This window comes from Triturus cristatus, chromosome 4_2, assembly GCF_964204655.1.
Source record: "Triturus cristatus chromosome 4_2, aTriCri1.1, whole genome shotgun sequence".
Classification (NCBI taxonomy): domain Eukaryota; kingdom Metazoa; phylum Chordata; class Amphibia; order Caudata; family Salamandridae; genus Triturus; species Triturus cristatus.
Window position 1 is genome coordinate 258,933,992 of NC_140586.1, and position 20,952 is coordinate 258,954,943.

Below are 20,952 nucleotides of genomic sequence, written 5' to 3' on the forward strand. Positions count from 1 at the left end.
TAAATTTCACATTGTTTGTTATGTATGCAAAATGCCCAAAATCATTCCATTGCTCATGTCACTTGATGTTTCCGACGTTTGAGGCAAAATCATTGCCCTGAAGCGTGTCAACAACTGCTACAACCATAACAACTAGTGCTGTGTTTATTTCACAATTATTTTTTTTCGCTGTGAAATGCCTGCTTGTGTTAAAAATTGACTCAAGAACTCATTTTGTGCTAAAAGGCAGCATTAAATGATAGATTTGCATTTCACATTATTATGTGCGATTTAGTTTCATTTTCTTGAAATTTCGCATAACCCTAGTTTTCAACTTTTCTCCTTTAATTTTTTATTGTCAGTCTTCCTTTAACCAATTGGTTCCCTTATTTAGATTTAAAAGACAATTTATTTCCATAAAATGTAATTTTCAGTCAGCTCTTTAATAAGACCTATGAGCGTTCTCGCAAACTTTCATTATGTTCCCTGCAAGCTCTACATAATTCACACCATTGCGGACACGGCTGTGATCAGCTAAGCTGAGCTGTTTTGGGTAACAGCAGACCTCAACAACCCAGCTGTCAGTTTCACTTTTCCAAATGCATTTATCAATCAATTCCCTGTGTGACCGAACGCCTCTCCCAGCAAGAAGAGCGCCACCTGTTCAAAGCTGGACTGCAAGCTCACTATTGTTAGTCTGGATCTCTGCTGCTCTTTGTCTCGAGCCCCTGTTCTATTTGCAGATTTTAAATTGGTCTTTTTGTCTGGCTATGCAATCTGAGATAGAATTATCAACACTGTGTGCTGCTGCTGCTGAGTGAAGCAAAGCAGTGCAAATTCTGAAAAAGGGGCTTATATACAAGCCCCTTGCGCCACGAGTACGTCATTTTTTGAGATGCACCAGCGGCGCATTTTGCAGCCCCATATTTACAAGAACACGCATGGCTTTTCGTGTGCTTGTAATTTTGGCCCCTTTTCACGCAGCCCTTTGCTTGAAAGGGGTGTGCCATGGGTGGTGCTGTGGGTGCTCCCACGAACATCCATGGCTTCTGCCGCATTCCCAGATTTACAACCTTTTGTAAGCCTGGGAATGTGTCAGACTGCTACGTGTAGAAGGAGCAAAGAGGAGAAATGTTTGAATTTCTTTGTTTTCATTTCTCCTCGTTTTTTCCTCTTTCTATGCGTGCTGCTTTCTGCAGCAAACATAGGAAGTGATTGTTTTTGTGCACAAATGTGTTCCTTGCTGCACAAAAACAATCTCCCCTGAAACGCAGACACCCTTGCACCAGGGTGCACGGGTTGCCTGCGTTGGCAGCCAATTGTGCGCCAGCACAGGCGAATTCACAGTGATGCAACATATTATTGTAAATATATCACAGCTCTGTGCTTTGAAAGTGACTTGCGGTGTCGCGATGAGTCACTTTCTTGTAGATAAAGCCAAAAGTGTTTACTTTCTGGGGCAAAACCTTTTCTTGCACCAGAAGATTTCCCTAAAAGGAATGAAAAATAGCTCTTTGAACTACATTGCGTCAACAAGGAGTTCAATGGGTGGTACTTAGACCTTGCAACTCCACCACTCATCGACACAAAGCCAGATCTACGAAGACTCTTAGAACTGGCTTTGTGTCAAAAAATAATGCCTCTTTGAGACAGGCATTAAGTAGGACAAATATTTCAATCTCTGCTAACATTTCACTCATTGGATGTTTTGCTTCACTGTACAGCAAACATCCAATGTATGAAATGTAAAAATAAATAGTCAAGACATAGGATTTTGTAATGGAAGGGAAGCCTTCCAGTACAAAACCTATGGTACATGGCATAATAATAATAATAATAATAAAGAGGTTTATAAAGCGCCTGGTTAGTGGTTACACTCACTAGTGTGTCCCCACGCTGCGGCCAATTGGACCATCCTAAATACATGGTAAAAGTCCAAGAGAAGAAGAAGGCGGATAGGACTAATCTGGCTGTAAAAGCCAGGTCTTCAGTTTTTTTCGGAACTTGGTTTCGGATTGTTCCAGCCGTAGATCCAAGGGGAGAGTGTTCCATTGCTTAGCTGCAAGGTAGCGGAAGGATCGTCCCCCCATTCTTGATCTTTTTATAACAGGAACTTGAACACGGCCCGCGCCCGAGGACCGTAAGGCCCTGGAGGGCGAATAGGGGGACAGAAGATTGTGGAGATAGATTGGGCCCTTCCTTTGAAGGATTCGGTGACTAATGCAGAGGGCCTTAAAGGAGACTCGTTCTTTAACTGGGAGCCAGTGTAGAGTAGATCGCGCATTTTTTGATGAGGCTCTCCTGGGAAGCATCAGGACAAGGCGGGCAGCCGCATTCTGAATATATTGTAGCCTCTGCATGCTTTTTCTGCTGGCGCCCAAATAAAGGGCATTCCCATAGTCCAAACGAGAGGTGACAAGTGCGTGGACTAAGGTTTTCCTAGCCGATACTGGGAGCACGTCAAGAACGTTCCGGAGGCCTTTCATTATACGAAAGCACTTTCCGGCAACTGTCCTGGAATGGTGGTCAAATGAGAGCTTGGAATCTAACCACATTCCCAAGTTCTTCACCTGCTCCTTAGGGGCAGGGATAGGCCCAAGGTCTGTGGCCACCATTTAGGAGACCATAGTTTGGTATCCCTACCCACAATCAGTACCTCGGTTTTATCACCGTTCAATTTAAGGCAGTTGTTCGCCATCCAACCGGCAAGTGCATGCACACACCAATGCACTATGATGCAAAGTTGTGTGTGGTGCTAGGCAGCCTGTTTCTCCACCATAACAGGAGAATTGAACATCAGCAGGCCATTTTTATTGATAAATATGGCTCTGTGATGCTCCCTCTCCCTAGCGCAACGGTTGCTGCGCTGTGTTATACTATTTTTTGATAAATCCAACCATTTGAGTTATATGGTACATTTTATGATTTCCATTAAAATATGTGTAGTGCATTTGCCATATTTGGAAAACATTTGCTTTAGCTAGAGAAAATGAAGGACACACATACACAAAAATACAACTATAGCTTTCTTATGTGGTTTTTAGCATGCGCTCGAACTTTCAAGTAAGATATTCACAAACATACTGTCTCATGAATTATGCCAGAGTTCAAAAAGGGGAATTGCAGAAGAAGAGGAGAGGATTCCTCTTGAGAGTTCTTTCTTTATCCACAAGGCGATAAACAGGGCAGGACTGGCTGTAGCGGGCACTGGGCTCTTCCCCGGTGGGCCGCCAGGGTGGGGGCCAGTTTTGGGCCCTTGGGGACCGTTTTTGTTACCGGGGTCGGCAATATCGGCCCACTGTAACAAAATCGGCTGAAACCGGCCCCAGCAAACAGCTCGGCAGCACCCCCTCTCACCCTAGGGGGGGCCCAGCCGAGCAGTTAGCCAGGGCCGGTTTCGGTTCCCAGTCCGGCCCGGCGATAAACAACGTTTAGAGTTCTCCAACATGGGGAGGGGCAAGTAAAAGTTAGAATCTTCATGCAAGTATTTTCGAAGCTATAGGCAAAATGGCAGTTTCCACATAGGTGCTTTCACTCTTCTAGAAACAAGCACCATCTGGGGAAGGCACCGGCTGGGGCCCTGCTTCAGTGGCATAACGCAAAATGATGCCGCCCTTAATAATGTGATGAGGAGCCAAGGAGTCTCCCATGTCTCACAAATAAGCATTGGCCTTGGATCAGATGGGGATCTCCTGAAGGGTTGGGGACCCCCTTAAAGGGAGGGGTCCCCCCCTTTTATGCCACTGGGGCTGCAGGGCCTGCGTTATGCCCCTGCTCTGCTCACAGAGATCTATTGTGGCCTTCCTTTGCTGTAGAGCCATTTTTGGAAACGCCCTCATATTAGCACATTTACAGAATATATATGTACATCTTTTATCAGCGTGAAAAGCAATGGCAGCCGCCTAATGAAATAGAAGGGGCCATACAAAACACAACAGGGTCCATTTGGGACCCACTTCCCTAGCAAGGCAGCTCCAGCAGCATTTGAAGCACAATCAGGTTTCTTTCAAACCCCACGTCCTAAGCTTTAGCAGGTGACTGAAGTTGCTCTCTGTGGAATTAACATGCACTGGTTGGGCTGTGTACTGAAATGCAGTAACACCCAACTTTGCTAGGTCCATTCAGTTTTTTTAATTAATTTCAGGTATGTGCATTGTTTTCTCCTTGCCAATATCTGTGGTGTGTATATACGTGCATGCTCGGTTTGTGCAAAATCTAACCTTTTAGCATGCTGAACAGAAGCTCCACTGGTGGTGGTAAGAGCAGGTAAGCTTAAGCCATGTCAGCTCAACGTCCTGGCAGCAACTGCCCACATCCAGAACCCAACCTTAGATTCCACGTAGGGAACACAGAACCCTTATAAACCCTACACTCCATCCCTATATAACCTCCTTCCTTCACAAAAATAAAAGAAAATATGTATAAAGGGTTAAACACAGAAATGAACCTGAACGAATATACGTAGAAAGAACTATGCCAAACATAAGATTAAAATATTCAGGTGCCGATCACGATCCTGGAAAAACCGGGTACGAACCGTCGGTCGGAGCGTTTTCTCTGTCCGACTCGTACCCGGTCGTAAAACTTTACAAAAGTGGAAGTACGATTCGCACGGAAACACCATTTCCGTACGAATCGTAAAAAACACCGTCCGACGAAAATAGACATACGAATGTGATCCGGGAATGCCCCGACGTGACGTCGGGACGCTGTCAGGTAGCGTTTCACGACCCAGGAAGTACGATTCGAACCGACAGCAGTGCGGACGGCAATATTTTTACGGCACCCAAAAAGTGCCGGAAAAGCGAAGTACGCCGCAAAACGACCAGAATAGGGGGCCCGGTACGCGCCGTACCCCCCCCAGCCCCTGTGAGTACGCACCGTACCCCCCCAGCCCCCGTGAGTATGCGCCGTACCCCCCCAGCCCCCGTGAGTACGCGCCGTACCCCCCCAGCCCCCGTGTGTATGCGCCGTACCCCCCAGCCCCCGTGTGTATGCGCCGTACCCCCCCAGCCCCCGTGAGTATGCGCCGTACCCCCGTGTATGTACACCCCTGTACGTTCGAGTCGTACCCCCACCCGTGTGTGTACACCCCTGTACATGTCGAACCCCCCGTGTATGTACACCCCTGTACGTTCGAGTCGTACCCCCACCCGTGTATGTACACCCCTGTATGTTCGAGTCGTACCCCCACCCGTGTATGTACACCCCTGTACATGTCGAACCCCTGTGTATGTACACCCCTGTACGTGTCGAACCCCCCGTGTATGTACACCCCTGTACGTGTCGAACCCCCCGTGTATGTACACCCCTGTACGTTCGAGTCGTACCCCCACCCGTGTATGTACGGTGCGTAGGGTACGCACCGTACATAAACGGGTGGGGGTACGACTCGAACGTACAGGGGTGTACATACATGGGGGGGTTCGACACGTACAGGGGTGTACATACACGGGGGGTTCGACACATACAGGGGTGTACATACACGGGGGGTTCGATCGACACGTACAGGGGTGTACATACACGGGGGGTTCGACACGTACAGGGGTGTACATACACGGGGGGTTCGACACGTACAGGGGTGTACATACACGGGTGGGGGTACGACTCGAACGTACAGGGGTGTACATACACGGGGGGTATGACTCGAACGTACAGGGGTGTACATACACGGTGGGTACGACTCGAACGTACAGGGGTGTACATACACGGGGGGTACGACTCGAACGTACAGGGGTGTACATACACGGGGGGTACGACTCGAACGTACAGGGGTGTACATACACGGGGTGTTCGACACGTACAGGGGTGTACATACACGGGGGGTTCGACACGTACAGGGGTGTACATACACGGGGGGTTCGACACGTACAGGGGTGTACATACACAGGGGGTTCGGCGCGTACTCACGGGGGCTGGGGGGGTACGGCGCGTACACACGGGGGCTGGGGGGGGTACGGCGTGTACTCACGGGGGCTGGGGGGGTACGGCGCGTATGCGGGCACATGTCTCCATGGTTGCAATGGGAGTTCGGTGCGGACAGTGTTTTTTCCATACGGTTGTGACATCGGACGCACGGGATGGATCGTACTTGCGCGGTCGGACTTCACTTTTCACGTTTGTACGGTAAATCGTCCGGGGAGGTGTCGGACACATTTTCCGACCCGAGGACGTGTGGGGAATTATTCCCAATGCGACTCGTATGGGCTTTTTACCATGCGAATCGTGATTGCCAGTTTGTACGGCACTTGTACGATTCGTACGGTAAAAAGACCGGATACGAGTCGGACGGGCAATTTTTTTACCGGATCGTGATCGGCACCTCTGAGTTTACTACAAGCTAACATAACACAAAACTGTATGTCATAAAAATCTAAAGTATCCACAAAGTATAATAATTAATATATTTTCTAATCTTTGAACTTCACAGGACTTGATCTTGTTCTACTTGAAACTCCCCTATTGGCATATATGTTTTCGGGACTAACATCTTTTTGCACCCCCATTTTCCTGTCAACATACTTAGTTTTGTATCCTGGCACTATTGAATCATAAGACTGGTTCCACGTTTTACCGTTTACTGGCACCATTATATAATCCTTGACTTCTCTCACATGGTTGGGTGCAGAAAAGCTTGAAAAACCCTTACAGACAAAACCAGGGGGCATATGTACAAGCCCCTATCGCCACCACAACGTCACTTTTACCAACCCTGTGGTGGCAATAGGGGCCATGCCTTCTGTACAAGGCAGACTTAAGCCACTTAATGTGGCTTAGCGCTGCCTTGTACATAAGGCCCCCTTTTACGCCACAGTTCGTGTGAAAGGGGTTGGCAGTGGGTGTTGCGGTGGGCGTTCCCGCAACACCATTCATTTTTACGCTGCCCCCTATGCACAAGGGTGGCGTACATAGGAGTCAGCCCCAAAATTAAAGACCAGGTCAATCCTGGTCTTAAGTTGGCGAAACGAGGAGAAATGCATTATTTCTCCTCGTTTTTGCTTTTTCCATGTGTGCTGCCTTGTGCAGCACACATGGAAAAAGCGAAATGCCATGGTTTGTTTATTTACAGGAAGGTGTCTCTTCCTGTACATAAATATCTTAAAAACAAATGCCATTTTGTCACTTTCATGTGTGCTGCATGAAGCAGCACATATGAAAGTGACAGAATGGCATTTTAGGATTGGTTATGTGCAGGAAGGGACACCTTCCTACACATAAACAATCCTCTCCTGCACTCAGACACCCTTGCACTATGGTGCAAGGGTGCCTGCGTTGGCGCTAAGTTGCTAAACTTAGCGCCATCGCATGGGGAAGTGCAAGGCTGCACCACATTCTTGTACATATAGTGCAGCCTTGCGTTTCAGAAGTGACTGAGTGTGGCGTTAAGCCAAGGAGGTTAATGCCGCGCTCCGCCCCTTCCTTGTACATATCCCCCCACGTTTCTTATTTCTTACCCAGTCTCCTACCTGAACAGCCATAGTCTTTTGTCGATCGTTCTTAATTTTTACTGCATCAACGGTTTTCCTAAACATCCATTCCTTGTTTAATTTCAACCCTGTCTCTCGGCAATGTGAAAGGGGATATTCCTGCACTTATCTGAGGGGTAGCTCTTTTTGTCGACAGCGTATCATCCATTGCTTATTTCCAATGTAATTCACTGATGAGAGCATGCTGCAAATGGTCCTTGATAACCCGGCTCACCCTTTCTACCAGACCATTACAGCAGGGATGGAACAGGGAAGTTAAAATGTGCTTTATGTCTGAGTTTTCTAGAAAACGTTCCATTTCTTCGGACACTAGTTTTGTACCATTATCAGTCACCATTTCCTCAGCGAAACCATCCCTCAAAAACACTTCTTCAAAAAAGTTTATGACAGCTTCATAATTTATATTTTCCATAAATTTTACCTCAGGCCATTTATTCATAATAGTCTACCATGACCATAGCATATTTAGGTGTATTACCTGTGACCCTAAAAGGACCAGACACATCCAAATGCCACTTTACTCCAAAGTGTACTTTTGAGCACGATTGGGTTGACATGAGAAGGACATGTCACTTGCATTTGATCACTATGGACACACATGCAACAGTCGCTGACATAGTGTTTATTATGTTTGTCTACTTCAGGCCACCAAAAATCCTCCCTCATTCTCCGCTTCCAATCCCAAGATGCCCTTCATGGGCCAGGTCCAGCACTCTTTTGTGAAGGCATCCTGGAACAACCAGCTGTCCACTCCTGAGCACAATGCTCCCAACAATGGACAATTCTGCCACCACTCTCTTGTAAGGAATTAATGCCTCTGGGGTATTTTTAACAATGGGTCAACCATTCACCCCAAAGTGTATCACTTTCTGTAACTCCTTGTTGTTCAACACAGCATCCAACCACTCTTGGTCAGTCAAAGCCCCCTTCATGTGTGACTTTTCTTTTTAAGCAGAATTGTACTCTTTGATGGACTATCAAGGACATGTTTTTCAGTAGGATTTTATGAACTTTAACAAGTTTAGCTTACTTTATGTTGTGACCAAACGCTGTGCATGATATTCTGCACCAATTTTTATTGCCTTTGTGATTTGGGTCCCATGTGCCCAATCCTTGTGTTTCGAATAAAAACCTCTTTCAGTCTAAGGGCCCAATTCAGAAATCTAGATTTGTGGGTGGAGATTTATGCTCACACAGATTTAGGGCTGCGCTTAAAGATCTGCCTAAATGCAATTCATCAACCCTGAGCATGGCTTCATGCCTAGTAGAAGGAGTAAGTGTCTCCAATCTCCACACATGATAGGGTGGAGATATGGTGACCGAAATTAGGACAACCAGTAATTTGATAGGAGTATTTTAGGTATTAGTCAGCCAAACATAGCTCTATGTATTATAAGCAGAGACCTACATCATAAGAGGTTCTATATCAACTACGGACAATATAGTTAAAACAGGTATCACCTAAAGTGAATGAAACATATCTGAAAAACATTAATCATGGGAGCACAAAAATAGAGCCTACACGGTCATTTCTGCCCTCTTCCCTTTGTGCTGTGTGGTGTTGTGTAGCCAAGCAGCAGTTACTGCTGGTATAGTGCAGCCATCCCACTCAAGAGGAAGAGGATCTTCACTGGTAAAGAAACTGACTATAGCTTTATATAGCTTTATAGTCCTATACCGGTTGTTGAAGGCCCTGAACCCGAGTGATAGGCCAGAGTTAGAGGCGAGGGCCTATAACAAATATGAGGGCCTTTAACAGCGGGTGTAGACTGAGGCAAAAGGGCTTTAACGCTATTAGAGCATTCCACCTACTGAGGGTAGAAAGTTCTAAAATAAAAGGGAGAAACAGAAACACAAACATTGGAATGTTTATTTCAATGTTCATGTAACTGAAGTTAGTCCTCGCATACCCTCAGTGGAATGTTTGTTCCAATGTTAATGTAGCTGCAGTTAGACTCCACATGCCCTCAGTGGAGAGGAGGCAGTAGAAATGTGCAGGAGGGTAGTGACAGGGTGAATGCCCTTGAAGGCAATGTAAGCACTCCAAGGGACATCAAGAAGAAATTGTAGGATGAGATTAGGAGGTTGAGGGAAACGTCAGCCAGGATAGAGGTCAGAAAAGCTCTTTGAGGTGGAAGGTCTGGATCCCACCTCCATTTCAACTCCTTCGATGGAGATATCCCCTCCCTACCATGGACCCTGACCTGCTGAATGGCCCACCTTTTTTAGGCAACCCAACATCAGCCAAGTTCAGAACAACACACCTCTAAGTTTCAACTAGCTCTGACTTTTTAAACATGTAACCCTGTTTGTAAGCAGCAGACATCTTTTCCATTCATATACCTCCCACATGAAAGCTGCCCCTTGTCCATGAATATTTATAACTGAAAAAAGTGATATTAACACCTAATTTCAAGTCCTTTCAACAGTGTAGGCAGCACCATCCTCCTCCTGGGGCAGGACCAAAGTCCAAAACCAGTACAAGCATCACAACACATCCCACTATCCCAGTGAGGTGCACCATTTCAGATGTGAGCATGTAATTTGTTCTAAAATAATTGTACTATATCACTCATGATGCAAACAGCAGCCACTCATGTTTTGTTTGTTCAAGTTGTTCCTCTGCTCGTGCAATATAGTTTTCCCCCAAAATTAAAAGCCATAGTGTAATGGCATAATTTCAGGCATTTTGCATAAAAAGCGAAACTCAAAATGCAAGAATTATGCAAGATTATGCCACTGAAATGAGAATTTCACCCTGTACTATTCTACATAGCTACTGATTAATCACTGTAAATGTGTGTGGGTACCTATCTTGCAAACGTTAGTAAAAGAAACACATTGCACCTTTCTTCCTAATTTGTGTTCTTTCAATTGTACCTACATCTAAATATGGGAGCATATGAATGCTTGAATGGTGTGTTTGGGGTAATACTAGTCATGTGCACAGCACCCATGGAGGGAAGCAAAAATTGACTTTTGGAGTGCTTGAATTAATCTCAGCTATTGGAAATCACAATGGTCACATCCCAGTACATAGTAAATCCGTAGTTGTAAAGCGCAAACTACTCACCCTTATCGGTCTCAAGGCGCTGGGGGCCGTTGTGGAAATTAAGTAAGCTATTGCCCAGAGTCACATGTTGCTGAGCTGCCGCCCGAGCCGGGGACTGAACCGTGAACCCTGTGCTCCAAAGTCAGCTTCCCTGGCCACTGCACCATACCTCTCCATAGTGTTTTGGTTACCATGCCACTTCAGACATAAATCCATTCTATGCAAATCAACCTCGGTTGCCAGGCCAGGTTCCATCTTACTGGAAATAAAAGCAAACTGGGACCAGTTTTGGCCTAAGTAAGCCTCGTCAGTGCTCTATAGCTCGAGTCCTGTGGCAAAGCGAGCCCTGGACCCATGTCTGGACATACCAATGGCACTTTGGGTGTTATACTTAGGAAAACACAAAAGTGATGGGTGGGAGATAATTACACATGCTCACACATCCATCAACAGTCTAACACATTGATAACATTCTCAAGTATGGATGATCAAATGAAAATATTTATTGACAAAAGTCAATGTCGACAAGGGGAATGGTGAAACAGTTCAGGTGTTTGGTGCAAATTGTCCATGAGGAGGAGATAACTAATGGCGTTGGGTCCTTATTGAGGGTAGGAAAGCTACATTTGGAAGGTGTGAACAAAGAAAGAACAACATTGAGATATAAGGTCGAACATTATATACAATGAGCAAAAGGAAAATTTAAGAAAGTAAAAGTATAATGTCCAAAGAAAGATCCAAACCCAAGTCCAAATTCCCATAATCAAAGGTCATGGGAAGCAAAATTCTGAAAATGCTCAACAGAAATAGAATGCAATTTACCCAATCCAGGCATGGTCTCCTAGATGTCTTGTGTTTAAGGCTCAGACTCCTGTCCATTCTCCATGTTGGAGGTGTTGTTCAAGTAAACCAACTCTTTAGGCTCAGGGATGGTGATTGATGAAGCAAGACTAGACACCACCAGAGGAATGAGAAACACTAGATGTGGCAAAAATATGAAGATGCAGGAACTAGGGCTAACAATAACAGTGGGTTGGGAGGAGGTGGGTTGAAAGAGGTTGATAAGACTAAGACAACAATAAGCATATTATCTTCTGGTGATGAACAAACAAGACCTCATGCACGTCCTGGAAACTGTGCTGTATCTTAGCATGGCACCTCAAAAGGGCCAACCTAATAGACTGGGGATCAGTATCCAAGCAGTTGATGGCCTCCTGGACTTCTGCAGAGCACATAAATGGTGAAGATAGGAAAAAGGCAACATATGAGAGGCCCGGGATGCCTGGGGCAAAGTGCACCCTCAGCCACTGCTTTTTCAGTAGATAAGATTCTCTGTTGGAGGAGGAAGGATGGGCGAAGCAGTCTCAGGCCCTTCTATTGTGGGGATGTCCTCATTAATCTGGGAAGTGGCCAGTGGATTTCAATATCAGGGAGTAATGTTGTTATCCTTGCCAGGAGGGCTGCTGCCATCAGTGTCCTACTACTCATGTATGATGGTTTGTACCCACACAAGGGCAGAGGGCCTCCTCCTTTACCTCAGATTTTGCTGCTCCATGTTTTGCTTTCTGACTGCTTGCTGCAAAGAAAAGTGATAAAGAATCATGAGTTCATGTGTCCTCTGTTTGCGGTCCATCAGAGATCAACATTTTAATTTGTCTGGTGGACTCAACATTAATCATCTAGGATCACCATGATTACATCCTTGCCCTATGTCAAGCTGGCTGTTTATTCTCTTTATTGATGGATCACCAAGGACAAATGGATAAGCACTGTATTGCAGATTCCAGACTTCTTATGTAACATCAATACAATTGCTGTAACTTGTACAGATTTAATTTTGGGAAGAGAATGGATGCCCCCACTTATTCAAGTCATGTCTGCCAGGCACTCCTACATAGTTGCACAATGATTACTTTTTTAAAATGTGTATATTGTATGTCTGACTATGTGCAAGAATTGAAACAGAGAATTAGCTTAAGTATGTATACTTAATTTATGCAATATCATGAAATAAGCCTGATTTACACATTCTATTCTTGACAATATGGACTGGTTCCAAAATGGTATAAATATAAACATGGGGTTTGACACTCAAGGGCATATTTTGGAAAAACAAATGGCATCAGTACATATAAGGGTATTGTGCCCTTGTCATCAACATGAATACCCTGGTTCAATGTGACATTTGCCCACTAAACTTGTATACATACAAATGGGGACTTACAACATACATGGTGTGTGACAACAAAGTGCACAATTTGCTTAGCATCATATATATAATATCATTGTGGATTTGAATGAGCTGCAAAAACATGTCACAAATAAACTTGACACGTGCAAAGACATTAAATTAAAGTTACAAAGTGAGTTCTCACTGCTGTGCAGCTTGTGATAGGACATCAGCAGAGCATTAAGGTCCTGCAAGACCTTTGCCAGGAATCCCCTCTTCAGTGGGTATGCACAGGAGGCCTAATGTGGAGTTGGGAGCAAACCTTCCCAGAATGTCCTGCCCTTTGATGCAGGCCCAGTGTCAAAATTCCTCGTAGAACCTGCAATGCTTCCTGACTTTCTTGTGGTATCTCCCACTACCATTAACTTCCTCACAATCTCAGCCCAATGCACCAGGCATGCATTGCTCCTCCGTTGTGTGCTTGGTCTCAGTAGAGCTGAGTATAGCTTTTGAGGAACCCATCCCTGATGCCTTCCACTTCTTCTTGAGCAAAGTTGGGGTGCTCTCCCTACAATCCTCACTCATATTGGAGACTTTCTACACAAATTCAGCAGCAGCATAGATGTTGATGCTGTTTAGGTAGAAGTATGAAATGGCAGTTTCTTTACTTCCACTGTGTAATTTTTTGTTTGTCATGGTTGGCAAAAAACTCTGCTTCTGTTATGTAGTTCTATGCTGTATGTGTATTGAAACGGTCAAAGAGGAACAAAGGAACATGTCTGGGGTTAAGGTTGCTAACCCTAGTGGTACCACTAGTCAGTGTCCAGCAGGCGTTGCAAGTGCAAAGTAAGTGTTTTTATTTTTTTAAATTTTTTTCCCTAATCCATCATCTGTCAATACCCCCCCTCCACCCCGCCCCGCCCCACCCCACCACTTCACCGCTCTTACCTTAACCGACCACACCTGGTTTCCAGTAAAATCGCACACTGGGGGGAAAATAATGCAGGTGTAAACCAAACTCATGTAGGGTTGCATTTACTTATTTTTAATGTATATGCCTGCTCTTAACAAGTGGGGATTCGATATTTTGGGGAAGAGAAGATGTCTGGACAAAGTCTTATGTAAGTACCAGATGAAAAATATACATGGCTAAATGAGCAATATGTATCTAGATGCATGCCGCATTCTCATTGGGAAGTTTGGTTATTGCATTAAGCTTGTGGAATAATGTTATTTCAAGAAAGTAGGAGACATATGTATCATTATTTCATGCAATGTAACTCAATAAGCCAACTTGCTGCACTGAAAGGGAGAGGGCAGGAATGAACCATATTTACCAATTTATGGTGCACTCCTGCTCTCTGCCTGTGCTTGTGCAGAAGCTTCTGCCAAACGCGCCAACACATGCACCCTGGGAACATGGTTCCAGGGTGTCTGCGTTGCAGGCAGTATTGTTTTAGAGCAGGAAGATGTCCCTTACTGCACAAAAACAATCCTTAGAGACGTTTTTCTCTTTCTAAGTGTGCTGCAGAATAACAATAGTTCTCCTCATTGCACCTCTCCCAGGAAGGCATACCATTTTGACACATCTCCAGCTTTAGTAGTCTTGATCCATGGGTGAATGTGTGGGAACACCCATGGAGCACCTTCCCAGGAAAGAGGAACACAAGATAGTGACTTGCACTGCCTGGCGTTCCTCCAGATTTACCAAGTAATGCAGGGCTATGCAAGGTGGTCTTTCACTGCATGGTAAATCTGACTTCAGTATTGTTTTGCCCTTCCACACCATGCGTGACTCAAGGGCAAAATAATACAATGAGAAATCTGGACCTAAATGTGAGTGGCTGTATAGTGTATTCATCACTGACTCAACACTGTCCATCCACTGTGATACAATAACCAAACAAGCAGTTAATGAGAAATGTGATAATGCTAGTCGATCAGGTATTCCATACATGCATGGATTCAGTGTTGTTATTAAGGGCCTATTAGGATGTGATGAAATTATGAGTAAATATATTTCTGATGTCATACTTCAGATACATATGGATTTCCAGAGTGAGTACGTAGTCTTAGAAGTCACATGTCACCAAAGCCCACTGAAATCACTTGACATGCACTAGCCAACTAGCAGAAAATGTAACTGTCACATTTGCACCCAGGAAAAGGGGTTCAGGAGAGAGGATGTAGCCATTGAGCTAGAGCGGTCGACCTCGAAGCTGGGGTACCGGGTTTGAGTCTCGGCAACGACGCTCAAAATCCTGTGATTCTGGGCAAATCACTTAATTTTCCTATGCATAACAAAAATGAATGTGTCCATCTGTAACAAAACTGGTGCTCATGTAAAGCACTCTGATACCTGATATCTTCGGGTTTAGTTAGCTCCATATAAAACTCTTAGAAAAAAAAAGAATAGCAGCATGCCTGTCAGTGAAGCAGCCCTGACACTGTGGACAGCTTGCATGTTGGTGGAGTGTCAGCAGTCACCGTGCCACAAAGTGCAATTCCTTTTGATGAGGTGCCTGAAGTGCCACATGGGTGCAATCAAAGGAACTGGGCAATGGCATAGAATTGATGTGCATCCCGTTAACTTCAACAATAAGTATACAAAATAGTGATGGGTGGAATGCTTGAATTAATCTCAGCCACTAGTAAACACTTGGCCTGCATTCCAACCCATCGTTATTCTGCACACCATCCCACCTCAGTTTGCAGTATGCAAATAAGTCTTGATCCTGCTGCAGTAGAAATGTATCTTCCCATGCCTTTGTGATGTGCATTTATGGGGGGTGGATTAGTACTATAGTATTAGTAATACATGTACTTTAACTATCCTGGTTTGCAACTCAAAAGTCCAATATTGGAGACATGGTGTTGTGACTAGCAAAGTCCTGTGACCAACGTTTTGTGAATTTTACCAAGATTCTCAATCTTCGCAAACTGTATAAACTTCATAATATTTTGCAAGAATACTTAGGACCCTGTTACGAGTGGCCCAGTAACTGGTAGGATATTTCTTACACCTCATAAAATCCAACTCCACTAAGTCGAAATGTATTGGGTGCAATAAATACCACCTATTTCTGAGGTATTTGGGAATAGCATACACTTTGATGCTTACCACACCAAAACCCACTTTTTGGTAAATACAGGGCATTTCCCCCCGGCAAACATCAACAAGTTTAACCAGCCAGTAGTTATCACAAAATTCATAACTGTGGTGCGTGTAGTAACTGCTTTTACCGTGCAATTACAGGGCCGCTCATAATGAAGACCTAAGACCTTGACCAAACTAATAGTAATATTGTATTGCATTGTCTACTGTGTGCTCTTGTTCATGTGTTTATGTTGGCTCAATGTTATCAAGGTTAAAGAGACATTTATTGCTCATTAGAGTGTGTACATGCACCCCTCACAGACTGTCCCTGTCCATACTCACACTAGCAATAGATGAAATCTAAATGCTAACTGCAAATTATTGCAAGTTTAATAACTTGACATGGTTGCAAAATGTTGTCATTATCTTTGCATGTTGTTCAAAATGTTTGCAAACCATTGTTAGGTCTGGCTTAACAGGGCACCTGTTGCCACATCATGTGTGATCACAACAAAAAATAGCTTTCCAAGTACTACTGAGTAGGAATTTAGGCTCCACCCACATGTTGGTTCCCCTGAGTATAGGATTTGATTGGGCCAAATATGTAATGTTAGGCTAATTGTAAACTTTGTTGTGACACTTCATGTACTCTGTAGGTTCCCATTTGTATCTCCTAAGATTTATGGGGGCAATGTCACATAGGACCAGTGTATTGACATTGAATACTTACATTGCAATGTTTTGCATGTGGCATATTTATTAGTCAATACAGCAGGACCGAGGTGTTTATAGAGGCATCACAATGATCATGGTTATAAGCCTGATCTGTTTATTATGAAATGTTACATAAAGGCAGCTGACCTCACACATTTATTATGAAATGTGTATGTTAATATTAATCCAGTTAAGTGTGGATTTTGTATACCTTAATTTTATGACTGTGTCCCGACAATTGCCTTGTAGAAAGCTTCCGCTCAAAACAGTAGGCCTGAGTTGGTTATGGTGACAAGCTATAGGAGTGCATTTTTCAAGCTGGTAGGGCTTTAGCAGTTGGTTATCATCACATATTGTTAATAGACTGGTATTGTTTGTTACGTGTAATCTCAAAGATTACCATAGCAGGCAAGAGTTTTGGTGTTGGCACCCACTCTGACAAACCCTGGAGTTTTCAATTGTAAAAACAACACCGATAAAGGTGATATGAGATGCCACCAATTCACACTTACAGTGATCCAGTAGTTCTGTGCATTCACGCACAGGATTACTGACATACCTTCATAGTAGTGAATGCCATAATGAGCCCAAGGTAGACAAACAACAAACCTTGATCTCAGCAGAGGAAGAGGCAAATGTGTAATAGATTACAGTAAGAGCAGAGACCTAGGTAAGCATGAAATGAAGCCTAGAGTGAAGGCCAGAGGGACCGAAAAAGTCAAAAACACTAAATAAGGCAATGGAGAAGCTGGGTTTAAACTATATTTCTAGCAGGAGGCAATGCAAACTAGAAACTTTGCTCACTTTTATACTGTCACTGATCAAGATGAACAAGAAATGACCCAGTATAGGGAAAACATAAATACAGTGACATGTGCGCACATAAAAAGCCAGTAGCCTGCATGATGCTCTGCTCTAGTCCATCCCTAGACCTAACATTGGGAGTGGGTTGACAGAGGTTTTTTGCTTATAAATGTTGGACTCAATTCCATCGATCTATCAAGGGTTTTTGTTTAGAAGTTCTCTATTTAGTTTTGCCATTATTTTTGTTGTAAATACAATAGTAGACATATATCAATCACACTTGTATAGAGTCTCTCAACATATCGAAAATTATATAAATAGAAAAGAATCTTCTTGTCAGTTGCTTATTTCTTTGTTTGTATTTTTCCTTTTTCTTTCATGCTTGTTCCTTATCAAGACAGTTAAAATGAGTTTTGCCCCATTGTGGCATGAATGCCTGGGGCATTTTCAAGGCTCTGTAGAATGAAAGATAATCTGTATCATGATCATATGGAATCTAGTCAAATTTCTAGTCTGATGTATGATAAAGATGTTAGTGGTCCTAATCGTAGTTCCCCAAAAGGACCGTGGTATATGTTATAGTCTGAGGGGACCTACTCAGTCCTGCTCATGGTAATGTAGCCTCTGCAGTATTCAGTCTAGTACACTTACCTTGACCATATCTCCCCATATTTTGAATTTTCATTTTGTTGTGTCTCTTGGGAAGTAGCTGTTTTGTTTTTCTTTAATATGACCAAAGGCAAAGTTAGTAAAACTGTAGAAAAATATGTATCCCTAAAGAGAAGCACAATGGTTTATAGAGAAACTGAGACATTTCCTACCAGACCACTGCGTTGCATGTCCTGAGGGACTAGGAACTATCAGTTAAAGCAAAAATTTATATTTTTAGGAAAAGCACTATTGTCTTTGAAAAGATACCACTGGCTCATATTGTAGCTTGAAGATCTAGTTTAAACACACAAGGATGAGTAAATATATTACAAAAAGATTGAGAATGGAAAGAAAGAATATTTGTAAAGTGCTGGACACCAGCACTGTCATTAAAGAGCCCTTTTTTATAGACGAATGTGCACATGCGATCAGGGACTAACGGCATCACTCATGGTGCCAAAAAGACAAATGGAGGAAGTGGTCTGGCCAGCTGCCCCATGCTGTATGCTGTGGTGGGCAAAAGCAAAATGCGAATGACAGTAGAACAAATCATTAGCTGAAGGGGGCAGACCCAAAGCCCCTCTATGTATGTATAGATGTATGTTTGTTTTGAATTTATTACTTTGTTTAACTACATTTGTTGGACGGTGTAGTCTCTAAGCCAGACCTAAAAAGAGAACAGCGTATGTTTTTATTCATGGCCCTGTACCTGCTACTGAGACGCCTGTGACTTGAGTGATGTGGCATAATCCATTGCCTAATCAAAGCTGCCATGCCTCTCATAAGCTATGGACATTTGTTTTTAAGTAATTTTTTTCTTTATTTCCGGTCTCCATAAAATGACACGACCCAAAAACAATGACATGCAGTTCAAAACAAAACCACACTAACTGTTGTCTTAATTCGTTTTACTAAATAAGTGTCTGCAAAAATTAGAAGATGAGAATTTGATTTTTTGTAGATGGCTTTACGATGCTTAATGGAAACGAACGCAAAATGTTAAAATAATTGTATGCTTCTAGGAATTGAGAATACACAGTTGTAAGAAATTGGGTGTATTAGACGGTATGGCTGTGTAGCCTTAAAATGGAATACGCTAACAAAAATAGTTTTGGATCCAATTAGGCTTGTTTAAACAACATTAAGCTCTACCCTGGGTAGCTATGGCTTTGAGTAGAAAGGCTTGAACAAAGGAACTTTGTGTAAAGCATTTAACAGTACTAAACAATGAAATAAGAAAGCCACACAACATGAAAGGAACACAACACCAATTTATAAAAATATCCTTGATGATCAAAATCCATTTTTAAATGTTTTATCACTTTTTAAATAAAGCACAAACAAGCATTGGTCAATCAAAGGTTTACAAACTTTGAGAAAGGCAGTTTGGCTACTCCGGACTGGCTTGGGTGACCAAATCTGACAGGGAGAAGGTCTGGGGGGGGGACAATGGAGTAGACAGTTACCTGGCCACCAGAGTGTTTTCCAGTCCAGTTCCAAACTTTATGGCACAAACACCATAGATTTTAATGGAGTGATCCTGATACAGAGGATACAGGAGGAAAAGATGTTCAAAGATGCTCTGGTTACTCTGTGGGTAACTAGGATGCCTTTGTGGGAATCCTCGGTCCACAGGCCGTGTGGGGTTACTTTGGCCACAAAAGTTGGAGTCCCTTGAAGTCCTCTTTGAGATCCTGGAAAGGTAGCTGCAGCTGGGCTAATGGTCTCCAGACACCATTTCGAATTTCATTGCTCGCGCTGCATCGTATTTGGCGATACAGCGTGCGCAACGAAATTCATTTTATTTATTTATTTGTATACTTACCTCCGTTGGGCCATAATCCGGAGTTTTCTCCCCCCCGCCCTGCGTCACTGGCCGGCAGGACTCCCTCCAGGAGCCGCTACGGCTAACGTGCCTAACAAAAAATGAATGTTTCCTCACGTAACGTAACTGGTGCTACATAAAGCGCTCTGATACCCCATACCGGGTCAAGTTTGTGCTATATAAAACTCGGTAAAAAAAAAAACTTTTGTTGTTGCCTGAGACTGTCATATACATGTAACTGGTGGGACAGTGCTTCTGTCTGAGACTGGATGCGGTAACATCAGGCTCCCCTGACGTTAGCTTTGATGTCTGAAGTGTACCCGAGGCTGTAAGATATGTGTATCATGAGATCTATTGCTGTGAATTCATCTTGTAAAATCTATTTAATCTGAAGGGCAGCTTTAATCCCGGATGTGTAATATCCGTGTCACTCATGGGATACTGTTCCTGTCTGATAGCTGGCACTGCAAGATCTATATAACCAGATGATAGCTCTGATGCGTGAGATTTAAGTCTGTATCTACTGTATGTACCAAGGAATAATTATAGCCTAGAACAGTGGTTTTTAACCTTTTGACTTCTGTGGATCCGCACTTTATCGTTACTGGAATCAGGGAACCCCGCTGAGTCATTATCATATTCCATGAATGCTGGCTTAAGCAATTTTGAACCACAAAACAATGATGAAATATTTTATTTAATTCACAAACAAATATGACAAAGTCAAACTATTCATTTCAATTGGAAGATTGGAGCTTTCCTCATTTCAGTTTAGGCCACACTGGCTTCCAGGCTCACCTAGACTTAGCGAGAACTATTTGCCCTGGGTCTAAACCTAGTCACTTTAGACTAAAGCTTACAGGCTCAGGTCATACTACACATTCGTCATTTAACAGTAGCAGGGCATAGAGATTTTATCTTTAAGGAGCACAGTCTAACAAGCTTACTCTCACACTGCTCAGAAAACGACCTGTGGTCTGGGAGGTCAACCACAGCCTACTAATCGACGAGCTGGCATTACCCAGTAAACTAACATTACTCCCCTGTGTGTGTCATGCACCTTTTTTAAAAAAGATTTTTATGCTACTGATGTTGCCCATAATCCTACTGCTATAAAATGTCCCAATGCATGTATATACATTGGCTTCCAGTCTCACCTAAACTGCTCTCTTT